This window comes from Musa acuminata, chromosome BXJ1-3, assembly GCF_036884655.1.
Source record: "Musa acuminata AAA Group cultivar baxijiao chromosome BXJ1-3, Cavendish_Baxijiao_AAA, whole genome shotgun sequence".
In the NCBI taxonomy this organism is placed as follows: Eukaryota; Viridiplantae; Streptophyta; class Magnoliopsida; order Zingiberales; family Musaceae; genus Musa; species Musa acuminata.
In genome coordinates, this window is record NC_088329.1 from 29,673,059 (window position 1) to 29,698,413 (window position 25,355).

The window sequence follows — 25,355 nt, forward strand, 5'->3', positions numbered from 1 at the left end:
GCTTTGCACTTTTCGAATCGGCGTTTAGACGTAAATTAGTTTTATCGTACGATCATCATATTTTAGTTTGCGTTTACGTTTTGATTTCTATCATAACTGCAAACTGCCTTTATATCCTTGCTTTAATTGCATCTTACTTAATCAAGTGATTTACGAATCAGCATTGAGACGTAAATCAGTTTTTCTGTACGAATATCATATTTCAGTTTACGCCTACTATCTGATTTGAACCATTACTGCAAACTGCATTTATATCTTTGCTGCATCTCGCTTAATCAAAAGTTAAAGTGATTTACGAATTGGCTTTCTTACTGAAATCACTTTTATCGAACGAACTCAGTTTATTTTAATCGTAGAAGGTTTTCCGCTGCACTAATTCACCCCCCCCCCTCCCCCCTCTTAGTGCTCTTGATCCTAACAATTGGTATCAGAGCCCGGTATTTCTCATTTCGGATTTACACCCGAAAGAAATGGCTCTTCATGGCTTTCAAGAGGGCTTATCGATTGTTCGGCCACCGTTGTTTAATGGATTGGATTACACTTATTGGAAAACTCGAATGAGAGTTTTCTTGATCTCTATAAATTTGGATTTATGGAATATCGTTGAAAATGGTTTTCAACTTCCCTCTAAACCGATGAACGAATGGTTGGATTTGGAGAAGAAGTATTTTTCTTTAAACACAAAGGCTATGAATGCCTTATTTTGCGCTTTGGACAAAAATGAGTTCAATCGGATTTCTACATGCGAAACGGCTTTTGACATTTGGCGAACACTTGAAATCACGCACAAGGGAACTAGTAGAGTCAAAGACTCGAAAGTTAACATTTTATTGCATGATTTTGAGCTTTTTCGAATGCAACCAAGTGAGACTATAGGCGACATGTACACCCGTTTCACGGATGTCGTCAATAGTTTAAGAGCTCTTGGAAAATGTTTTTCGGATTTAAAACTTGTAAACAAGATTTTGCGTTCTCTTTCTAAGAAGTGGGATTCAAAAGTAACTGCAATATAAGAAGCTAAAAACCTAAACAACTTACCACTTGAAGAATTAATTGGTTAGTTGATGACATATGAAATGGTGCACAATGCACATGATGAACATGATGAACAAAATCACCGTCCAAAGAACAGGAAGGATTTGGAACTCCGGACAAATGAATACCACTTGAGCGATGACTCAAGTGATGAGGACAATGATGAACTTGAACTTCAAACACTAAATCTTAATAAGTTTATTAAACAAAAATCTAAAATAAACAATAAACTTGAACGAAGGAAGAGGCCAAAAATCTAAAATAAAGCAAAAATTACACTCCTCTAAAGAGAAGATGCAAATGTAACACTTGCCAAATTGTTTGCTTGCCTCATGTAAAACATTATCTCTTACTAGTTTGGCATTTTGCTAGCTTGCACTTTGCAAAGAAAGCAAAAATGACACTTCTCAAAAGAGAAGAAAGAGCTTGTTATCTTAAACATCACAAGCTTGCCAAACAAAAATTGTAAAAGTACTATCTTGCATATCTCAAGAAGCAAAATTTGCAACTTGCACATTCCAATAGGAAGCAAGAATCATAAGCTTACACAAGAAAGCTATCTTGCACTTGCTTTCAAAATTTTTGCTAGCTTGTATGTAGTAAAACTTGCATATCGTAAAAATTGCTAGCTTGTAGTATAAAGATAAGCAAATAGTTGCTATCTCAAGAAAATTAAACATGCTAAACTTACACCTTGCAATGGAAGCTAAATTACGAGCTTAAACATTGCAAAGGAAGCAAAAATTTGCTAGCTTGCAACTTGCATATTTCAAGAAGCAAGAGTTGCCTTCTTGAACATCTCTAAATTGCTAGCTTGCAAGTTCTAAAATGTTATGACATTGCTAGCTTGCATGTTCTAAAAGTGCTATCTTGTATGCTGTAAAACCTGCATATCTAAAACTTGATAGCTTGAATGTTCTAAGCATGATGTAACATTTGCTAAATTTTCTGGCTTCAAAACTGCATGATGATAAAACTTGATATTATATTTTTCATACAATAAGTTAAACTAATATTCCAAACACAAGAATAGTTGGACTTCTCCTTTTTATTGAGGACAAAGGGGGAGAAGTATGATGTTATGCATAAGTTTATGCATAAGTTCATGATGACGTGTTGCAAGTATTCATGATGAATATTGCAATAACTTGAATTCAGTTTGAATTCAAGATTCTATCAATATGGCATATTGATAGGGGGAGTTTGTTTAAACTCCGGGAGTTAAGTTTAACTCCGTCATCAAGTGGTTGTCATCATCAAAAAGGGGGAGATTGTTGAATCTCGTATTTTGATGATGAAACTACTTGATATATGTTTATGATTTAATCTGTGTTTTGAGTGACGCAGGATGCTTCGATCAGGATGAGACAATTAAAGCAGGAAAATCATGTTGTGCCGGAGGAACATGTCAGAAGATTGGACGTCGGGCCGGTGGATCGGTCGATGTATCGACATAAGGCTTCGGGCCGTGGACTCAGGCATCGGGCCAAGAAGAGCGGGTATTGTGCCAAGGATATCGGAGTTACGGAGTCAACTGTGTTGAATCTCGGATTTTGATGATGAAACTAATTGATTATGTTTAAATGTTTGACTACATTTTGAGTGATACAGGTCTACTCGATCAGGATTAGACAATTAACGCAGGAGGAATTGACGTTGCGTCGGAGGAGATCACGTTAGGATATTGGATGGCAGAAGGCTTCGGGCGTCGGGCATCGGGCCAAGGAGAGCGAAATTGCGCCAAGGATATCGGGGTTGCGGAGGTCAACCGCCGATTGGGCAACAAGCTGTAAGAGAGGACGATGCACCGAAGAATCGGATGAAGCGCCAACCAATGACGTGCCGGGCAACAGAATGTCAATTTGCGTTATAATAATTGTCTAGATCGGAGTAGAGTGTTTGCTTGTGTATGCAGGATTAACTACGATAACCAAAAAACACAAAGCGAGAATACCGGAGTCAAGTTCGATGGACGTTTAAGAGTCCGAAGAATCGTCGGAGATGCTGCCAGAACCAACCGAGAAGAAATCGGGAACCTGTCGGAATTTTCGGAAGTTCGCCGAAGAGATCGTCGGAGGTTCACGGAGATCACTGAGAAGGCTCGGCTACTCATTAAATTCATCACAAGTTCGGGAGCTTGCTAGAAGCCCGTCAGCAGAAAGTTCGTCGGAAAGCTCGCCAGAACAAGACTCGACGTTCGCGGTTGAAAATTTGCTTAGGATGTGTTTTGGTTATGTAGTCCACTTGTAATTAGGATTAGGATTAAGAGATAATCCTATATCCTGGTTAGGGGCCAACTGGGCCCAAAGTCAGAGTTGGTTTAGGCTAAAAATTAAGCTAAACCAGCGAACTAGAGAGCCAAGATTGAAGCCCAACTAGTGGCTGAAAACACTGTAGTCGGGCTGAAAACACTGTAGGCGGTGGCACCGCCTAGCTGGGCGGTGACACCTCCTGGCTGGGCGGTGGCACCGCCCAGCACCCGAGCCCTGGGCGGTGGCACCTCCAACAGCGGGAACCCAAAGAGAATTCAAATTTTGAAGCCCAAATTTGAATCCTCTTGAGGCCTATAAATACCCTTCAAATCTCAGCTGAGAGAACAACTTTTTGAGCAGCAAGTGTTTGAGAGAAAGGCATTAGAAAAGTCCTAGCTAATCTTGTTTTCATTTTGCTAGTGTTCACCTCCTTCATTCTTGCTAAAAGTTTGTAAGAGAGTGAACCGCTTGTAAAGAGTTGTAAGAGGGGTATTTACCCTTCCCTTTCAAGAGATTTGCTAGTGGAAGGTGGGAGCCTCATCGAAGAGGGGCCTCGCAAGTGGATGTAGGTCATTTGACCGAACCACTCTAAATCGGCGTAATCTCTGGTTTGCATTTCATTATTGTCATTTACATTACTGCAAATCTTCTTACTGCTTTAGTTCCTTATTACCCTTGCTGCGTAACTTTAAGAATACGCTTTCAAGTTAAACTTTTCAAGTTCCGTTCTTATCGTACGAAAAATTTGTCGAAATCAACGTTTTAATCCGCTGCACTAATTCACCCCCCCCTCTTAGTGCCGCTCCGATCCTAACAATTGGTATCAGAGCCACGGTTTTCTACTTTGGTTTAACACCCAAATAGAAATGGCTCTTTATGGCTTTCAAGAGGGTCACTCTCTCATTCGTCCTCCCTTTTTCAATGGGACGGACTACACTTGTTGGAAAACTCGAATGAGAGTTTTCTTACTTTCTTTGGATTTGAATTTATGGGACATAGTCGAAAATGGATTTGAAATGTCTTCTCTCCCAATGAACCATTGGAATGATTTGGAGAAGAAGATGTTTTCTTTAAATGCAAAGGCTATGAATGCCTTATATTGTGCACTTGACAAAAGTGAATTTAATCGCGTTTCGATGTGTGACTCGGCTTTTGATATTTGGAGAACTCTAGAGGTCACTCATGAAGGCACTAGCCGAGTGAAAGAGTCCAAAATCAATATTCTTGTGCATTCTTACGAACTTTTCCGGATGAAACCAAGTGAGTCCATCGGAGACATGTACACCCGGTTCACGGATGTCATCAATGGACTCAAAGCTCTTGGTAAAAGTTTTTCTAATTTTGAACTAGTCACTAAAATCTTAAGATCCCTTCCAAAAAGTTGGGATCAAAAAGTTACGGCCATTCAAGAGGCCAAGGATCTTAAAACATTCCCTCTCGAAGAACTTATTGGGTCTCTAATGACCTACGAAATGACCAATGTGACAAAAAAGAAACTCGAGAACAACCTTCCAAATGATAGGAAGGATTTGGGACATAGAACACATGAATACCACTCGAGCATAAGCTCAAGTGATGGTGAACTTAAACTACAAATGAAACAAAAATTAAAAAGCAAAAAGAATGGAACTACTTGCTTTGAACGCAAGAAGAACAAAAGTTGGGATGAATTGAGCTCTTCCGAAGACGAGGAGAAAATCAAGAAAGGCGAGGTGGCAAACTATGCCTCACCCTCTTACAACAATGAGGTAATCAAAATCCCACTAATTTATTTCGATATTACATAATACTTTCTTGAGTTATTTTTAATTTAGTTTAGGATTAATTTTCTTGAAAATTGCATGTGTTATGTTAATGCAGTAAAATGTTAGATATAAATCTAATTCTTATACACCTAGTAAGATTAATCTTATATATGTGATTGAGAAGCAAGAATTTGTATTTTGACGATTTCCATATTGATTTTCAATGACGATGCATGACTTTTGAATGGAAGGCTTGATGATTTTTTTTTAAATCTTGTCTTTGGTTTTCAAACATGATGTATGGTTTTGACATATGAACAAAATTTGAGCATGCTAAGATAAAGTTAATCATATAAATTAAAACTAAAGAATTTTTAGTTATCTATAAGAATCATTCAAAATTATGTTCAATAAAAATGCAAAATGATGGAATGAAAATATTAAATGTTTTAATACCATTTTATGCATGAGATTTTAAAAGTTATACATAATGATCTTGATGGTTGTTATGAAGAAATTTGTTTTTCGATCCTAAATGATTGATGATATATATATTTTTTTTGGCACAAAAAGGACAAAGGCATACTTATATGAAACAACTAAATAGATAAAAGTATTTTTCTTGAAAATTCTTGGTTTGATGAATCTATTTTATCATCTTTTTATGAATATCTTGAAAATGATTTTGATTTGATGATTTGAATTTGAATGAGCTTTATCTTGATTTTTCGAGATTTATAACTTGAGATTTACTCTATAAAAATCAAGATCTTGTATCCTCAATGTTCCTTTTTAGCATATATTATCCAAATGAATTATGATTGGTATCATTGCCATATTTCTTCTTATCGTGCACTAAAGAGAAAATTTTTCTAAATGAATCGTGATATTTCGGAACCACAATTCTTTTTATGATTCATAATGAATTGAGAAATTTTATATGCTTGAATTAATATCTTATTCTAAGATTGAATGAATTTTATCTATATCATGATCTCCTAAGATTTTTTCTTGATTATTTAAGAGGAGATTTTTCAAAACAAAACGTGTCTTCTATTATTATCTTTTCATGATATGATTTTCATGCAATTCCTTGTACTCATGAAATATTTATCTCATCACCCAATAACTCTTCTTGATATTCCTTATGTGATGAAACAAAATAATGCATGAAATTCAAATAAGAAGTTAATGATCATGCATGATAGGATGTAATGAATTTTGACATTTAGATACTATCATTTGAATAGCTATGATCATGTTGCCAAAATGATTTATCATGAATGCTTGAATATCATATATGATATGCCGATATTGATGATTGATTTATTTGTATCATGCATGAAAAATAAAAGATATAGTTTTGAAATTGTGCATGTTCGAATTTGAAAATATGATGATGCATAATGATTAAATTGTGCAATGAAAATATTAAACATTTTGAAACCATGTTTTAGTGTCATGCATAATGATCATGCTTAATAAATTTCGAAATTATGGATGATAAATCTTTTACGATTTATGGATCATTGATTTTTACCATAATGAAAGTACCTTATTGATTTTTGTTGTAATAAATCTTACTCTTTCGGTTTTAAACATGATAAATGTTTTTATTTGGTATAAATGAAACAAAATCATATGTTTTGAAATAATCGAAAAGAGGATAACATTCTTGAAAATTATTTTGCTCAATCTTATTGATTTTGATGAATCCATTTGTATCATCTTTGTGAATCTCTTGGATTTTGATAATGATTTTGATGATTTAAATTTGAATAATTTTTTATTGAAATCATGATCTTGATCTCTTGAAATTCATAACATGAAATCCTTTATGAATCAACATTTTCTTTTCTATTTAAAAGGAGATTTGTCGAAATGTTTCAGTCTTTTAGTATTCATAATCTTGACAATTATGTTTTGAAACTTTATGTAAACCAAGAATGTTCATCATGATTCTCTCTTTGAATATTTAAAGAGGAGAATTTTCTAGATGGTTCATGATTTTGATGATTGAATATTTGATATGCATGAATTGAGATATTGCTCTCCTACCACTCTTTTTGCTATTCACCAAAAGGAAGACTAATTCTAATAAACCATGATATGCTATATGAATTTTATTGTATTCATGAAGTAAGATCTCATCACTAATTTTTGTTTATATTCCTTCATGTGATGATATGAATGTATGAAACACTTATGATATGATTTTTTTTTACAATTCCATGTATTCGTGAAATATTAATCTCATCACCCAATTAATTCCTCTTGATACTCCAAATGTGATGAAGTGAAATTATGCATGAAATACAAATGGGGATAAGTTTTTGGTAGGATATAATTTGACAAATTGATACCATCATGATATGAAACATTTATGATTTGCAATGATATATGCAATACTTGTGCTTTCTAATTATGATGTGATGTATTACATATGATGTAAATCATGATTTAAAATACTATGAGTTGTCGCTAAAATGATGTATTATAAATATTGATTTAATGTTTTGTATCATGAATACTCTAAATGATGAATATTTGGTATCATGATCAAAATGTTGACAAATAGTTAAAAATTTTAGTATCATGTATGATATTCTTATAATGTTGATCGATTTATTCAATATCATGCATGAATGAATATAAGGTTTTTGAAAATGTGCATATTCTAATTTGAAAATATGATGATGCACAATTAAGATTGATACTTACCTTTGTCATAATTGATGTAATGGGTCTTCCCTTCTTTTTGACAATGACAAAGGGGGAGATAGCTTGCTTGCACAAGTCAAGAAGATGCAAAAACTTGATTGCTTGCTTGCCTATCTTAAGTAGCAAAGATTGCTAACTTGCTTATTTCAAGAAGCAAAAGTTGTCTTTTTGAACATCATTATCTTGCCCATCTCAAGAAGCAAGACTTGCAACCTGCACATTGCAATAGGAAGTAAGAATCGATAGCTTACACACTTCAACAAGAAAGCTATCTTGTATTTGCTTTTGAAATTTTTACTAGCTTGTATGTTACAAAACTTGCTCACTTTTTCAAATACTTTGCTAGCTTGCACTTTGTAAAGGAAGCAAAAATAACACTTCTCAAAAGAGAAGAAAAACTTACTGTCTTGAACATCTTTAATATGCTAGCTAGCATGATGTACAATTTGCTATTTTGAATATTACAAAGAAATATTATCATGCACATTGCAAAGAAAAGCAAAGTGCAATCGTGCATAAGAAGCAAGTGTTGAATTGCCATGATTGAACTTAAGAATCTTGCTATACTTTTGTGCTTATATGTTGTGATGAAAATCTCGCTTTATGTTGCAAAAACTTGCATATCTTTTAAAATAGCTAGAGCTACTTCTCCTTTTTGTTGATGACATAGGGGGAGAAGTATATTGATGACTTCATGCATTGAATTAAATATTTTATATTTGCATGATAGTTTAAATGTTTTTCATAACATGTGATGAATGTTACTTGGATTTGGGATAATCCAAGTGTTCTATCAATGGCATATTGATAGGGGGAGTTTAGTTAAACTCCGGGGAGTTAAGGTTAACTCCGGGGAGTTAAGGTTAACTCCGTTAGTCATCAATTAGTTGTCATCATCAAAAAGGGGGAGATTGTTGAATCTCGGATTTTGATGATGAAACTAATTGATTGTGTTTAAATGTTTGACTACATTTTGAGTGATACAGGTCTACTCGATCAGGATTAGACAATTAACGCAGGAGGAATTGACGTTGCGTCGGAGGAGATCACGTAAGGATATTGGATGGTAGAAGGCTTCGGGCGTTGGGCATCGGGCCAAGGAGAGCGAAATTGCGCCAAGGATATCGGGGTTGCGGAGGTCAACCGCCGATTGGGCAACAAGCCGTAAGAGAGGACGATGCACCGAAAAATCGGATGAAGCGCCAACCAATGACGTGCCGGGCAACAGAATGTCAATTTGCGTTATAATAATTGTCTAGATCGGAGTAGAGTGTTTGCTTGTGTGTGCAGGATTAACTACGATAACCAAAAAACACAAAGCGAGAATACCGGAGTCAAGTTCGATGGACGTTTAAGAGTCCGAAGAATCGTCGGAGATGCTGCCAGAACCAACCGAGAAGAAATCGGGAACCTGTCGGAATTTTCGGAAGTTCGCCGAAGAGATCGTCGGAGGTTCACGGAGATCACCGAGAAGGCTCGGCTACTCATTAAAGTCATCACAAGTTCGGGAGCTTGCTAGAAGCCCGTCAGCAGAAAGTTCGTCGGAAAGCTAGCCAGAACAAGACTCGACGTTCGCGGTTGAAAATTTGCTTAGGATGTGTTTTGGTTATGTAGTCCACTTGTAATTAGGATTAGGATTAAGAGATAATCCTATATCCTGGTTAGGGGCCAACTGGGCCCAAAGTCAGAGTTGGTTTAGGCTAAAAATTAAGCTAAACCAGCGAACTAGAGAGCCAAGATTGAAGCCCAACTAGTGGCTGAAAACACTGTAGTCGGGCTGAAAACACTGTAGGCGGTGGCACCGCCTAGCTGGGCGGTGGCACCGCCCAACACCCGAGAGCTGGGCGGTGACACCTCCTGGCTGGGCGGTGGCACCGCCCAGCACCCGAGCCCTGGGCGGTGGCACCGCTTGGCTGGGCGGTGGCACCTCCAACAGCGGGAACCCAAAGAGAATTCAAATTTTGAAGCCCAAATTTGAATCCTCTTGAGGCCTATAAATACCCCTCAAATCTCAGCTGAGAGAACAACTTTTTGAGCAGCAAGTGTTTGAGAGAAAGGCATTAGAAAAGTCCTAGCTAATCTTGTTTTCATTTTGCTAGTGTTCACCTCCTTCATTCTTGCTAAAAGTTTGTAAGAGAGTGAACCGCTTGTAAAGAGTTGTAAGAGGGGTATTTACCCTTCCCTTTCAAGAGATTTGCTAGTGGAAGGTGGGAGCCTCATCGAAGAGGGGCCTCGCAAGTGGATGTAGGTCATTTGACCGAACCACTCTAAATCGGCGTAATCTCTGGATTGCATTTCATTATTGTCATTTACATTACTGCAAATCTTCTTACTGCTTTAGTTCCTTATTACCCTTGCTGTGCAACTTTAAGAATACGCTTTCAAGTTAAACTTTTCAAGTTCCGTTCTTATCGTACGAAAAATTTGTCGAAATCAACGTTTTAATCCGCTGCACTAATTCACCCCCCCCTCTTAGTGCCGCTCCGATCCTAACAAACTGGCCGATTGGGCAATAGGCTGCAAGAGAGGACGATGCGCCGAAGAATCGGACGAAGCGTCGAGGGACCAATGACATGCCGGACAACTTGGTTAATTGCTTAGGATTAATTGTCTCAATCGAAGTTTGTTTTAAGTGTACAGGATTAACTACGATGAAAGTAAGATATGTAGCAGGAGTTGCGCCGGAGTCAAGACAATGATCACGTTAGGAGTTCGAGAGTTCGACGGAAGTTCGGACGGTCGTCGGAGGTTCCGCGGGAACAAATCCGAGAAGTCCATGAGCATGCCAAAGAAACTCGTCGGAACTCGCCAAGTGGATCGTCGCAAGTCCAGGAGTTTGCCGAAAGTCTGCAGGAGCTTCACCGAGGGTTCATCGGATGATCGACGGAAGTTCGTCGGAAGCTCGCCGGAAGAAGCGATTGACGCATAGGGGCAAGTTGCAGTAAATGTCTTAGGAAATATCGTAGTTAGCACAATGATTAAGTTGGAAATGGGAGGTGATCTCATTAACTTAATCTTGGGGCAATTGGGCCCCTGAAAAACCCAAATTGGGCCGAATGGATCAACCCATTCGGACCCTGATTTCTGCTAGGCGGTTGAACCACCCAGGCCAGGCGGTGGCACCGCCTGGGCTCAGTCTCCGAGCGAGACTGGGCGATGCAACCGCCCCTGACAAGAGGTGGCACTGCCTGGGCTCGGTCTCCGAGCTCTAGCTAAGCGGTGCAACCGCCTTAGTCAGGCGGTGGCACCGCTTGAGCTCGGTCTTCGAGCTCTGTCAGGAGGTGCAACCGCCCCTGACAGGAGGTGGCACCGCCCAGAGGCTCAATCTTCGAGCTATGCCAGGCGATGCAACCGCCTCAGTCAGGCGGTGCAACCGCCAGATCCCGGAATTCCGGGAATTGACAGTTTTGAGCTCCAAATTCAAACTGGGTTGGGGCTTATAAATACCCCACCCTTTCAGCACTGAAAGGGCACCCAAAAATCACCGAAATTCTGATTTTACTTTGTGATTTTTAGAGCTCAAAAGTGTTGTATAAGTTGAAAGTTCTTCTTCCTCTTTTCTTCACAGTCCTAATCTGTTAAGAGAGGAAAGGAAATTCTGTAAGGGTTGTCTCCTAAGCCCGTCAAAAGGAGTGAAACTGTAAAAGGGTGGTTGGCCTTCGCCTATTGAAGGAAGGCCTCTAGTTAATGTCGGTGGCCTCGTCGATGGAGGAAGCCAAAAGTGGAGTAGGCCAAGATTGACTGAACCACTCTAAATCTCAGTTTGCATTTACTTTCAGCATCTTATCTTTACTGCAAACCTCCTCAAAAGCTTACTACTTTCTGTGCATATACGATTGAGTTTCAAGCTTTGCACTTTCCGAATCGACGTTTAGACGTAAATCAGTTTTATCATACGATCATCATATTTCAGTTTGCATTTACTTTTTGATTTCTATCATTACTGCAAACTACCTTTATATCCTTGTTTTAACTGCATCTCGCTTAATCAAGTGATTTAAGAATCAGCATTTAGACATAAATCAGTTTTTCCATACGAATATCATATTTCAGTTTGCGCCTACTATCTGATTTGTACCATTACTGCAAACTGCATTTATATCTTTGCTGCATCTCGCTTAATCAAAAGTTAAAGTGATTTACGAATTGGCTTTCTTACTGAAATAACTTTTATCGAACGAACGCAGTTTATTTTAATCGTAGAAGGTTTTCCGATACACTAATTCACCCCCCCCCCTCCTAGTGCTCTTGATCCTAACAATTGGTATCAGAGCCCGGTATTTCCCATTTCAGATTTACACCTGAGAGAAATGGCTCTTCATGGCTTTCAAGAGGGCTTATCGGTTGTTTGTCCACCGTTGTTTAACGGATTGGATTACACTTTTTGGAAAACTCGAATGAGAGTTTTCTTGATCTCTATGAATTTGAATTTATGGAATATCGTTGAAAACGGTTTTCAACTTCCCTCTAAACCGATGAACGAATGGTCGGATTTAGAGAAAAAGTATTTTTCTTTAAACGCAAAGGCTATGAATGCCTTATTTTGCACTTTGGACAAAAATGAGTTCAATCGGATTTCTACGTGCGAAACGGCTTTTGACATTTGGCGAACACTTGAAATCACGTACGAGGGAACTAGTAGAGTCAAAGATTCGAAAGTTAACATTTTATTGCATGATTTTGAGCTTTTTCAAATGCAACCAAGTGAGACTATAGGCGACATGTACACCCGTTTCACGGATGTTGTCAGTAGTTTAAGAGCTCTTGGAAAACGTTTTTCGCATTTTGAACTCGTAAACAAGATTTTGCGTTCTCATTCTAAGAAGTGGGATTCAAAAATAATTGCAATACAAGAAGCTAAAAACCTAAACAACTTACCACTTGAAGAACTAATTGGTTCGTTGATGACATATGAAATGGTGCACAATGCACATGATGAACATGATGAACAAAATCACCTTCCAAAGAACAGGAAGGATTTGGAACTCCGGACAAATGAATACCACTTGAGCGATGACTCAAGTGATGAGGACAATGATGAACTTGAACTTCGAACACTAAATCTTAATAAGTTAATTAAACAAAAATCTAAAATAAACAATAAACTTGAACAAAGGAAGAGGCCAAAGAAGAAGAACACAAAGTGGGATGAATCGAGCTCCTCCGAAGACTGTTGAATCTCAGATTTTGATGATATAATCAATTGGTGGGTTAATTGATCTAATCCATATTATTGAGTTAAGTGTGCAGGATTAACTACGATAACCAGAAATCATAAAGCAAGGATACCGGAGTCGAGCTCGATGGACGTTTAAGAGACCGAAGAATCATCGGAGATGCTACCGGAACCAACCGAGAAGAAATCGGGAACGTGTCGGAAGTTCGCCGAAGAAATCGTCGGAGGCTCGCGGAGATCACCGAGAAGGCTCGGCTACTCGTTAAAGTCATCACAAAGATTGGGAGCTTGCAGGGAGTCCGTCGGAAGAAGTTCGTCAGAAAGCTCGCCGGAACAAGACTCGACGTTCGCGGTTAAAAAAACTTGCTTAGGATGTTTTTTTTGTGTTATGTAGTTCACCTGTAATTAGGATTAGGATTAAGAGATAATCCTATATCCTGGTTAGGGGTCAACTGGGCCCAAAGTCAGATTTGGTTTGGGCTAAAATTAAGCCAAACAAATGAATTGGAGAGCCAGGCGGTGGCACCGCCTGGCTGGGCGGTGACACCTCCTTGGCTGGGCGATTGCACCGTCCAGCACCCGAGCGCTGGGCGGTTGCACCGTCCAGCACCCAAGCGCTGGGCGGTGGCACCGCCTGGCTGGGCGGTGGCACCTCCAGCACCGGGAACCCTAAAAGAATTCAAATTTTGGAGCCCAAAATTTGAATCCTCTTGAGGCCTATAAATACCCCTCAAATCTCAGCTGAGGTTACAACTTTTGAGAAGCATTTTGATTGAGAGAAAAGTCTTAGAAAGTCTTAGCAAGTCTTGTTTTCAATTTGCTAGAGAGTTCTCCTCCTTCTTTCTTATTGAAAATTTGTAAGAGGTTGAGCTGCTTGTAAAAGGTTGTAAGAGGGGTGTTTACCCTTCCATTTCAAGAGACTTGCTAGTGGAAGGTGGGAGCCTCATCGAAGAGGGGCCTCGCAAGTGGAGTAGGTCATTTGACCGAACCACTCTAAAAATCGGCGTAATCTCTAGTTTGCATTTTATTATTGTCATTTACATTACTGCAAATCTTCTTACTGCTTTAGTTCCTTATTACCCTTGCTGCGCAACTTTAAGAATACGCCTTCAAGTTAAACTTTTCAAGTTTCGTTCTTATCGTACGAAAGATTTTGTTAAAATTGAAGTTTTAATCCGCTGCACTAATTCACCCCCCCCTCTTAGTGCCGCTCCGATCCTAACAAGTGGTATCAGAGCAAGGTTATCTCTCATATTTGGTTTAATACCCAAGAGAGATGGCTTACTCCGGCATGCAAGAGGGCCATTCTATTGCACGACCACCTTTGTTTAATGGGTCGGATTACACATATTGGAAGACTCGCATGAGAATCTTCCTCATTTCTATGGACTTTGAGCTTTGGTCTATTGTCGAGAATGGATTTCAAAAATCTTCTCTTCCGATGAGCGAATGGGATGAATCGGAGAAGAAGGTTTTTGCTTTAAATGCAAAGGCTATTAATGCCTTGTTTTGTGCACTAGACAAAAACGAATTTAATCGTGTTTCAATGTGTGATTCGGCTTTTGATATTTGGAGAACTCTTGAGGTCACTCATGAAGGCACTAACCGAGTGAAAGAGTCCAAAATCAACATCCTTGTGCACTCTTACGAACTTTTCCGAATGAAACCAAGTGAGTCCATCGAAGACATGTACACCCGGTTTACGGATGTCATCAATGGACTCAAAGCTCTTGGTAAAGATTTTACTAACTTTGAACTAGTAACTAAAATCTTAAGATCCCTCCCTAAAAGTTGGGATCCAAAAGTTACGGCCATTCAAGAGGCCAAAGACCTTAAAACATTCCCTCTTGAAGAACTCATTGGGTCTCTAATGACATACGAAATGACATGTCAAGCTCATGACGAGCTCGAGAACCCCCTTCCAAAGAACAGGAAGGATATGGCACTCAAATCACAAGAAGACCACTTGAAAGGAACATCAAGTGATGAGGACAGTGACAATGACATTGCACTTTTGACTCAAAAATTTTAAAAATATTTAAGAAAGAATAAATTTAAAAATAATACAAAAAATAAATTTGAACAAAAGAAGGACCAAGTGATTTGCTATGAATGCAAAAAACCGGGACACTATAAGAACGATTGTCCTCAAGCCAAAAAGAGAACATCAAAGAAGAAGGCGTTCAAGGCAATGTGGGATGATTCAAGCGCATCCGAAGAAGAGGAGTCCAACACCGAGCAAGTTGCTCATTACGCGCTAATGGCGTTAGGAGAAGAGGTATGTGATTTATTTAATGAAGATTTATCTTTTGAAGAACTATCTATCGCTTTTCATGAATTATTTGATGAATGTAGAACTGTTAGCAAGAAGTTAAGTATCTTAAAGAAAGAGCATGCTTTGCTACAAGATAAGTTTGATAGTCTTCAAACTCCTCCATGCTCTAAGTGTGAGCACTTAGAAGCATTAAAAAATGAAAATTTGCTTCTTAAGGAAACCTTAAACAAGTTTAAGGTTGGTAGCAAAGGATTAGATATGATCCTTGCACACAAGGGTCACATCGTAAATAGAAATGGAATTGGATTTGTAAAAGGATTACATCAAAATCCTACCACTTTCATAAAAGGACCTACATTACATGTTTCCTCTTATATGAAATGCAACTTTTGTTGCAAATCCGGACATATTGCCTACAAATGCCCATTTAAAAAAATTAGTTCATAAAAATTAATATGGGTTCCTAAAGGAACTATAAAGAATTCAATAATAAATAACAAAGTTAGTGGGTCAATTTTTGAGGCACCCAAAATCAAATGGGTACCTAAAAATCATCCTCTTTTGTAGACAAACCCACAAGCTAGGAGCAAGAGATGGTATCTCGATAGTGGATGCTCAAGACATATGACTGGAGATCCATCTCATTTCTCTATGCTCACTAGCAAAGAAGAAGGGTACGTTACCTTCGGAGACAACAACAAGGGCAAAATCATTGGCAAGGGAACTATTGGTAACAAATTTAATTTTTCCATTGATGATGTCTTACTAGTTGATGGATTGAAACATAATCTCTTGAGTATTAGTCAACTATGTGATAAAGGTTACATCGTTAGATTTGAATCAAATATGTGCATTATTGAAAAACCAAATCATAACATCACTATGATTGCTTTAAAACAAAATAATGTCTATACCATCAATCTTGATGAACTAAGTAATGAAATGTGTTTCTCCGCCGTAAATGATGATGCTTGGCTTTGGCATAGGAGATTAGGCCATGCAAGCATGAAAACAATATCTAAGATCTCATCTCAAGAATTAGTACGAGGAATTCCAAATATAAAGTTTATTAAGGACAAAGTATGCGATGCATGTCAACTAGGCAAACAAATAAAAACAAGCTTCAAACCAAAAAATCAAATTAGCACCACTAAACCATTACAATTGATCCATTTGGACTTATTTGGACCAATTGATACAACAAGTCTAGGTGGAAGCAAATATGCTTTTGTGATTGTGGATGACTACTCTAGATACACTTGGACCTATTTCTTAGCTCACAAAAGTGATTGCTTCAAGTGTTTCTCTAAATTTTGTAAACTCACTCAAAACGAAAAAGGCTTCATGATTTCATCAATTCGGAGTGATCACGGTGGTGAATTCCAAAACCGTGACTTTCAAAATTTTTGCGAAAGTAATGGGTACAATCACAACTTCTCAACTCCAAGAAATCCTCAACAAAATGGAGTAGTTGAAAGGAAAAATAGAAACCTACAAGAAATGGCAAGAACTATGTTGAATGAACATAGTTTACCTAAGTACTTTTGGGCCGAAGCCGTAAATACGGCTTGCTACATCATGAATAGAGTCCTAATAAGACCATCCTTATCCAAAACTCCCTATGAATTATGGAATAACAAAAAACCAAACATCTCCTATTTTAAAGTTTTTGGTTGTAAATGCTTTATTTTAAATGAAAGGGATGCCTTAGGAAAATTTGATGCTAAATCCGATGAAGGCATCTTTCTTGGCTACTCTTCCGTTTCTAAGGCTTTTCGGATTTTAATAAAAGAACCTTAGTAATAGAAGAGTCTATTCATTTAGTTTTTAATGAAATTTCTGATTTAAAGAAAAATGATTTTGATGATGATCTTGGTTTTGATAATTTGAATTTAAATGAACCCTCTCCTCAAAATAGCCATTTGAATGCATCTTCTTCCGAAATTTCTTTACCAAAAGAATGGAAGTATGTAGATGCTCATCCAAAAGAGCAAATTATAGGAGATACATCAAAAGGGGTTCAAACTCGTTCTTCTTTCAAAAATTTCTGTGCTAACGCCGCTTTCCTTTCTCAAATTGAACCTAAATGCATTGACGAAGCCTTAAAAGATGATTTTTGGGTCATTGCAATGCAAGAAGAATTGAACCAATTTGAGAGGAATAAGGTATGGAAGCTTGTTCCTAGACCAAGTGACCACTTAGTCATAGGTACTAAGTGGGTCTTTAGAAACAAGCAAGACGAAAATGGTATCGTGGTTAGAAACAAGGCTAGATTAGTGGCCAAAGGTTTCAACCAAGAAGAAGGTATCGATTACGAAGAAACCTTCGCTCCCGTAGCTCGATTAGAAGCCATAAGGATGCTCCTTGCCTATGCTAGTAGTAATAATTTTAAACTATTTCAAATGGATGTTAAAAGTGCTTTCTTGAATGGTTTTATTTCCGAAGAAGTATTTGTCGAACAACCTCCCGGATTTAAAAATTCTCTTCTTCCTAATCATGTATTCAAATTGACCAAGGCCCTCTATGGCTTGAAACAAGCTCCTAGAGCTTGGTACGAAAGGCTTAGTTCCTTTCTTATTTTGAATAATTTTACTAAAGGCAAGGTTGATACTAAATTGTTTATTAAACATTTTGAAAATAATTTTCTTATTGTGCAAATTTATGTTGATGATATTATTTTTGGCTCTTCGGATGAATCACTATGTGAATCATTTGCCAAATGTATGAGTCTTGAATTTGAAATGAGTTTAATGGGTGAATTAACTTTCTTTTTGGGATTACAAATCAAACAACTTAGTGATGGTATATTTCTTAACCAATCTAAATATACATTAGAATTGTTAAAACGATTTAACATGGATAATTCAAAAGCAATAAACACCCCTATGAGTACTGCGACTAAGTTAGATATGGATGAAAATGGTGAAAGTTTCGATCAAAAAACATATAGGGGAATGATAGGTAGTCTACTCTACCTCACCGCGACTAGACCGGATATTATGTTTAGTGTAGGACTTTGCGCTAGGTTTCAATCTAATCCTAAATTATCTCATCTTAAGAGTGTTAAAAGAATATTTAGGTATCTTAAAGGAACTCCAAATTTAGGATTGTGGTATCCAAAATCTAAAAAATTCGATCTAATAGCTTATGCAGATGCCGATTTTGGCGGATGCAGGATAGATAGAAAAAGTACATCCGGAACATGTCAATTTTTAGGACATGCACTTGTTTCTTGGACTTCCAAGAAACAAAATTCAGTTGCACTATCTACGGCGGAAGCCGAATACATTGCTGCAAGTGCATGTTGTGCACAAGTAATTTGGATGAAAAATACATTAGAAGACTTTGGAATTCACTTTGAAAATATTCCCATAAAATGCGATAATACTAGTGCCATATGCCTTACTAAAAATCCAATTCAGCACTCTAGAACTAAGCACATCGACGTTAGGCATCATTTCATACGCGATCATGTCCTTAACAATGATGTTGTTCTAGAATTCATTGACACAAAACATCAATTAGCAGATATATTTACAAAAGCTTTGAATGAAGACCAATTTGAATTCATCCGAAGGGAATTAGGCATGCTAAATTGTCCCTAAAATGAACTTCACAAAAAGGACTTGTTCTTTTCCCTTCGTTTATGAATTTGAATTCTTCCTTCCTCTTCAATTCAAAATGATCCATTAAAGTATAACTTATGATCTTGAGGGAAGAAGCTAAACAAAAGGAAGGAAGAAAAAAAAAAAAAATTTTCTTTCCTCCGCGTGATGCCAGCGGTGGCACCGCCAGATCCGACGGTTGCACCGCTTGGCGCTCGGGCGCCAGGCGGTGACACCGACCAGTTTGGCGGTGACACCGACCGAGTCACCCTTTTAACCCGAGGGGTTAGGGCCGGCGGTGACACTTCCCCCAACCCAAAGAAAAACCTCTCAAAAACCCTTTCCCATTCCCTCTAACCCTCATTCTAACTCTTAGAAACATTGGAGAAGGATTCTTGGTGGTCCAAGCTTTCCATCTCTCAACATAATCTCCACAAGGTAACACTTGAAATCCCTCTTTTCTTTTCTCTTTCTCTTGCTTATTTTTCACAATTTCATCATCATCTTGTCTAGAAAATGGCTCCTAAGAGATCAAAAGGAATAAAGATTGAAGGAGATTCATATAACCATGACCTTTTTAGATCAAAAGAGGTAGCCCTTAGCTTTCCAAAATTTGAAACACGATGTGTCCATAAGGGAAAATACGTTGATTTGGATGAACTAGAGGACTTAGATCCCATTAGGTGGTTTGCACACCTAGAAGCTCTACCTCTACTACAAATAGAGGAACCAATCTATCCACGGTTAGTGAGATTGTTCTATGCCAACCTATATGAGGACAATGATAGCCTAAGCACTTACATTCTAGGAACACCCATTAGAATATTTGACAGCACCATTTGTGAGCTAATTGGCATAACTGAAAAAGATAGGGGATGCTATTTTAAAGGTAAATGGGACGTCAAAACCATAGGAGCAACCTATACCGAAGCCGTGAAAATAATTTTTGCAAATCCAAAACTTGACTTCCTACCCAAGAGCTGTGAACACTTACTGCCTTTCAACTCAAATTCTTCATCACATTATCACAAGCATCATATTCCCCAAATAATTTCATCTTGACGAAATAAGTCAAATAGAGATAGGAACCATGTATTGGATTATGACCGGTCAGCATAATTGTTTTGGGTACTTAATTCGCCAACACATGTAGGATATTATGACTAAAGATACTATATTGCCATATGGGAGGTTAATCACTAGAATTCTTCATGCCTATGACATTTGCATTCCACCCGATGAAGAATCTATTCAAAATGATCGATATAGCATAATAAATAAAAACCTGCTGAAAAGACTTAGGTGCACTTTTAGCAATGGCATATGGGTTAGGCAGCCTAGAAGGATGGATCCAATTCCTACACCAATAGAACAACCCGAAACACCAATTCTTATGGGAAATGAATCTCCTCCTCCTAGTCCCTTTGGCGCAGCACCTTCAGCTCCTGTTTCCTCCTCTGAAGATATCATTATGGCAGAGCTATCTCAGATCAAATCACAGCAAGAACAAATTCAGAATCAACAAGTTGAAATTTTGAAGACACTACGACAGATGAATGAAAAAATAGATATCATGTATCAGCACTGTGGACTACCTCCTAAGGATTAAATTGATGTATCTTTTTATTTTGTTCTGTTTGCTTTTAACAACAAGTTCAAGTTTGTCATCGATTGAACGATAACTGATCTTTCCTTTTAGATAACTACTGTCTTAATCTGCATAGATGATGATGTCTTTTAGATAAACTATTTCTGGCAAATTTGAATGATGAACTTTGATAAATGCTAAACCTTTTTCTATGATCATCAATTAGCTGGCTTGTCTCTTTTTGTTGATGACAAAGGGGGAGAAGTGATGACTTACACCAGAACGATAGCATGACTAATATGAATTACAAAAACTTGTGTGATATGAATGTCTTATATGATTTGCAAATCCATGAAAATATCACAAGATTGATATCATGAAATTTATATTGAAAATCTTTATCTTCTGTGTGATATGAATGTCTTATATGACTTGCAAATCTTTGAAAATATCACAAGATTGATATCATGAAATTTATATTGAAAATCTTTATCTTCTGTCGTAGCAAAATTCGTCCCGTATCATTTAACTTATGATTTTCATCGAAGTTTCATACTTACTATTGTTTAATGAGGATAACGATAAGTTCTACGATTAGAACTTATCGGGTTATGCTTGAATCCAATGGGATGGAATTCAAGTGTTTTTTATCTTCTCATAATATGGCATATAGATAGGGGGAGTTATGTTTAACTCCGTCATCAATTGATTGTCATCATCAAAAAGGGGGAGATTGTTGAATCTCGAATTTTGATGATATAATCAATTGGTGGGTTAATTGATCTAATCCATATTATTGAGTTAAGTGTGCAGGATTAACTACGATAACCAGAAAACATAAAGCAAGGATACCGGAGTCGAGCTCGATGGACGTTTAAGAGACCGAAGAATCATCGGAGATGCTGCCGGAACTAACCGAGAAGAAATCGGGAACGTGTCGGAAGTTCGCCGAAGAAATCGTCGGAGGCTCGCGGAGATCACCGAGAAGGCTCGGCTACTCGTTAAAGTCATCACAAAGATTGGGAGCTTGCAGGGAGTCTGTTGGAAGAAGTTCGTCGGAAAGCTCGCCGGAACAAGACTCGACGTTCGCGGTTAAAAAAACTTGCTTAGGATGTTTTTTTTGTGTTATGTAGTTCACCTGTAATTAGGATTAGGATTAAGAGATAATCCTATATCCTGGTTATGGGTCAACTAGGCCCAAAGTCAGATTTGGTTTGGGCTAAAATTAAGCCAAACAAATGAATTGGAGAGCCAGGCGGTGGCACCGCCTGGCTGGGCGGTGAAACCACCCAGCACCCGAGTGCTGGGCGGTGACACCTCCTTGGCTGGGCGGTTGCACCGTCTAGCACCCGAGCGCTGGGCTGTGGCACCTCCAGCACCGGGAACACTAAGAGAATTCAAATTTTGGAGCCCAAAATTTGAATCCTCTTGAGGCCTATAAATACCCCTCAAATCTCAGCTGAGGTTACAACTTTTGAGAAGCATTTTGATTGAGAGAAAAGTCTTAGAAAGTCTTAGCAAGTCTTGTTTTCAATTTGCTAGAGAGTTCTCCTCCTTCTTTCTTATTGAAAATTTGTAAGAGGTTGAGCTGCATGTAAAAGGTTGTAAGAGGGGTGTTTACCCTTCCATTTCAAGAGACTTGCTAGTGGAAGGTGGGAGCCTCATCGAAGAGGGGCCTCGCAAGTGGAGTAGGTCATTTGACCGAACCACTCTAAAAATCGGTGTAATCTCTGGTTTGCATTTTATTATTGTCATTTACATTACTGCAAATCTTCTTACTGCTTTAGTTCCTTATTACCCTTACTGTGCAACTTTAAGAATACGCCTTCAAGTTAAACTTTTCAAGTTTCGTTCTTATCGTACGAAAGATTTTGTTAAAATCGAAGTTTTAATCCGCTGCACTAATTCACCCCCCCCCCCTCTTAGTGCCGCTCTGATCCTAACAAAGACGAGGAGAAAATCAAGAAAGGTGAGGTGGCAAACTACGCCTTAACCGCTTTCAATGATGAGGTAATCGAAATCCCCCTAATTTATTTTGAAATTACTTGATGCTCTCATGATGTATTTTCTTTTTTAGTTTAGAATTAATTTTCTTAAAAATTACATGTTTTTAAAAAAAATTTATGATCATACTAAGTAATTTCGAAAATGATAATATTACATAATTTATGATAAACAAATAAAATGATTTTGATTGAAAATATGAAATCGTGGTTAAGAAGTAATAATGTGTATTACGTTGATTTCCATTTTGATATTAAAAAAAAATCATGTTTGATTTGAAGAAATGCATAATGATGTAATATTAAATATTTTGATTAACAATTTTATGCATGAGATTTTAAGCTATATATGATGATAAGCATGTGTTATTTTCATGAGTGCATTTGAAAAACTATGACAAAAATGTGCTCGAATGCATGAACTTGTTAAGATTATTTTTCGGACTTTATTGATTCAATGTTCAAATCACTTAATTGCCATGATGATTTTACACTATTACATGCCTTAATAACATATTGGAAATTATGTGTTTTGGATACAAAATTTTTATGATCATGAGCATGTTTTATCTTCATGATTGAACTTGAAAATCTATAGCAAAACCTTGTCCGAATGCATAAAAGTGTTAAATTTCATTTTCGGATTTTCTTGATCATAATAGTTCATTTTTTAGAATCTATTGATCTTGATGGTTTTATGATGAAAATCATTTTTCGATCCTAAACGTTGATGCATGTTTAACATAAATGAAAAAGCACGTTAACATAAAATCAATCACTTAAAATAAAATACTTAAAAAAGGAAAAATATATTATCAATGAAATCATGAATCTACTTATGTTACGAATTTTGTGAACCATAAAATTGATTTTTGGTGATTTGAATTTGAATGAGTTTTATCCAAAATCATGATCTTGGTTCCGTGATATTTACAAATTAAGATTTATTATGAATCAAGATTTTTTCATTAATCGTTCTCCTAAGATTTTCTTTTGATTAATTATGGAGTAGGTTTTTCAAAAAGAAATCATGTCTTTTGGTATTCACATGTTCTAATCTTTCATGATATAATTTTTATCTAATTCCTTGTATTCATGAAATGTTTATCTCATCACCGAATAATTCTTCTTGATATTCCTTATGTGATAATAAGAATACATGAAATATTCATTAATTTGTTTTGATGTATACAAATAAGAAGTTTCGATCATATATGGTAGAATGTAATTTGACAAATTTGGTACCATCATGTTGCAAAATAAATGATGATTAGGAATCATGCATTAATGATGATTGTATATTTTATGATTTGGCATGATGCATGGAATGATGAAATATTCATGAATTTGAAATTATGCATGCAATACTTATGACAATAATGTACATAATGTATTGCATATGATATATATCATTAATGCTTTAAATGATGAATGTTTGGTATCATAATCAACATGTTGATAAATACTTAAAATTTTAATGTTTGAGTATCATGTATGATATACTTACCTTTGTCATAATCTGAAAATTGAAAAAAAGGGTCTTCCCTTCTTTTTGACAATGACAAAGGGGGAGCAAGAATTTCTAGCGTGGACATCATGAAAAGAGGTAAACTAGCTAGCTTACACAATTCAAGATGAAAGCAAAAATTACACTCCTCTAAAGAGAAGATGCAAATGTAACACTTGCCAAATTGTTTGCTTGCCTCATGTAAAACATTATCTCTTGCTAGTTTGGCATTTTGCTAGCTTGCACTTTGCAAAGAAAGCAAAAATGACACTTCTCAAAAGAGAAGAAAGAGCTTGTTATCTTAAACATCACAAGCTTGCCAAACAAAAATTGCAAAAGTGCTATCTTGGCTATCTCAAGAAGCAAAACTTGCAACTTGCACATTGCAATAGGAAGCAAGAATCATAAGCTTACACAAGAAAGCTATCTTGCACTTGCTTTCGAAATTTTTGCTAGCTTGTATGTAGTAAAACTTACATATCGTAAAAATTGCTAGCTTGTAGTATAAAGAGAAGCAAATAGTTGCTATCTCAAGAAAATTAAACATGCTAAACTTACACCTTGCAATGGAAGCTAAATTACGAGCTCAAACATTGCAAAGGAAGCAAAAATTTGCTAGCTTGCCACTTGCGTATTTCAAGAAGCAAGAGTTGCCTTCTTGAACATCTCTAAATTGCTAGCTTGCAAGTTCTAAAATGTTGTAACATTGCTAGCTTGCATGTTCTAAAAGTGCTATCTTGTATGCTGTAAAACTTGCATATCTAAAACTTGATAGCTTGAATGTTCTAAGCATGATGTAACATTTGCTAAATTTTCTGGCTTCAAAACTGCATGATGATAAAACTTGATATTATGTTTTTCATACAATAAGTTAAACTAATATTCCAAACACAAGAACTGTTGGACTTCTCCTTTTTGTTGATGATAAAGGGGGAGAAGTATGATGTTATGCATAAGTTTATGCATAAGTTCATGATGACGTGTTGCAAGTATTCATGATGAATATTGAAATGACTTGAATTCAGTTTGAATTCAAGATTCTATCAATATGACATATTGATAGGGGGAGTTTGTTTAAACTCCGGGAGTTAAGTTTAACTCCGTCATCAAGTGGTTGTCATCATAAAAAAGGGGGAGATTGTTGAATCTCGTATTTTGATGATGAAACTACTTGATATATGTTTATGATTTAATCTGTGTTTTGAGTGACGTAGGATGCTTCGATCAGGATGAGACAATTAAAGCAGGAAAATCATGTTGGGCCGGAGGAACATGTCAGAAGATTGGACGTCGGACCGGTGGATCGGTCGATGTATCGACATAAGGCTACGGGCCGTAGACTTGGGCATCGGGACAAGAAGAACGGGTATTGTGCCAAACTAGCAAGAGATAATGTTTTACATGAGGCAAGCAAACAATTTGGCAAGTGTTACATTTGCATCTTCTCT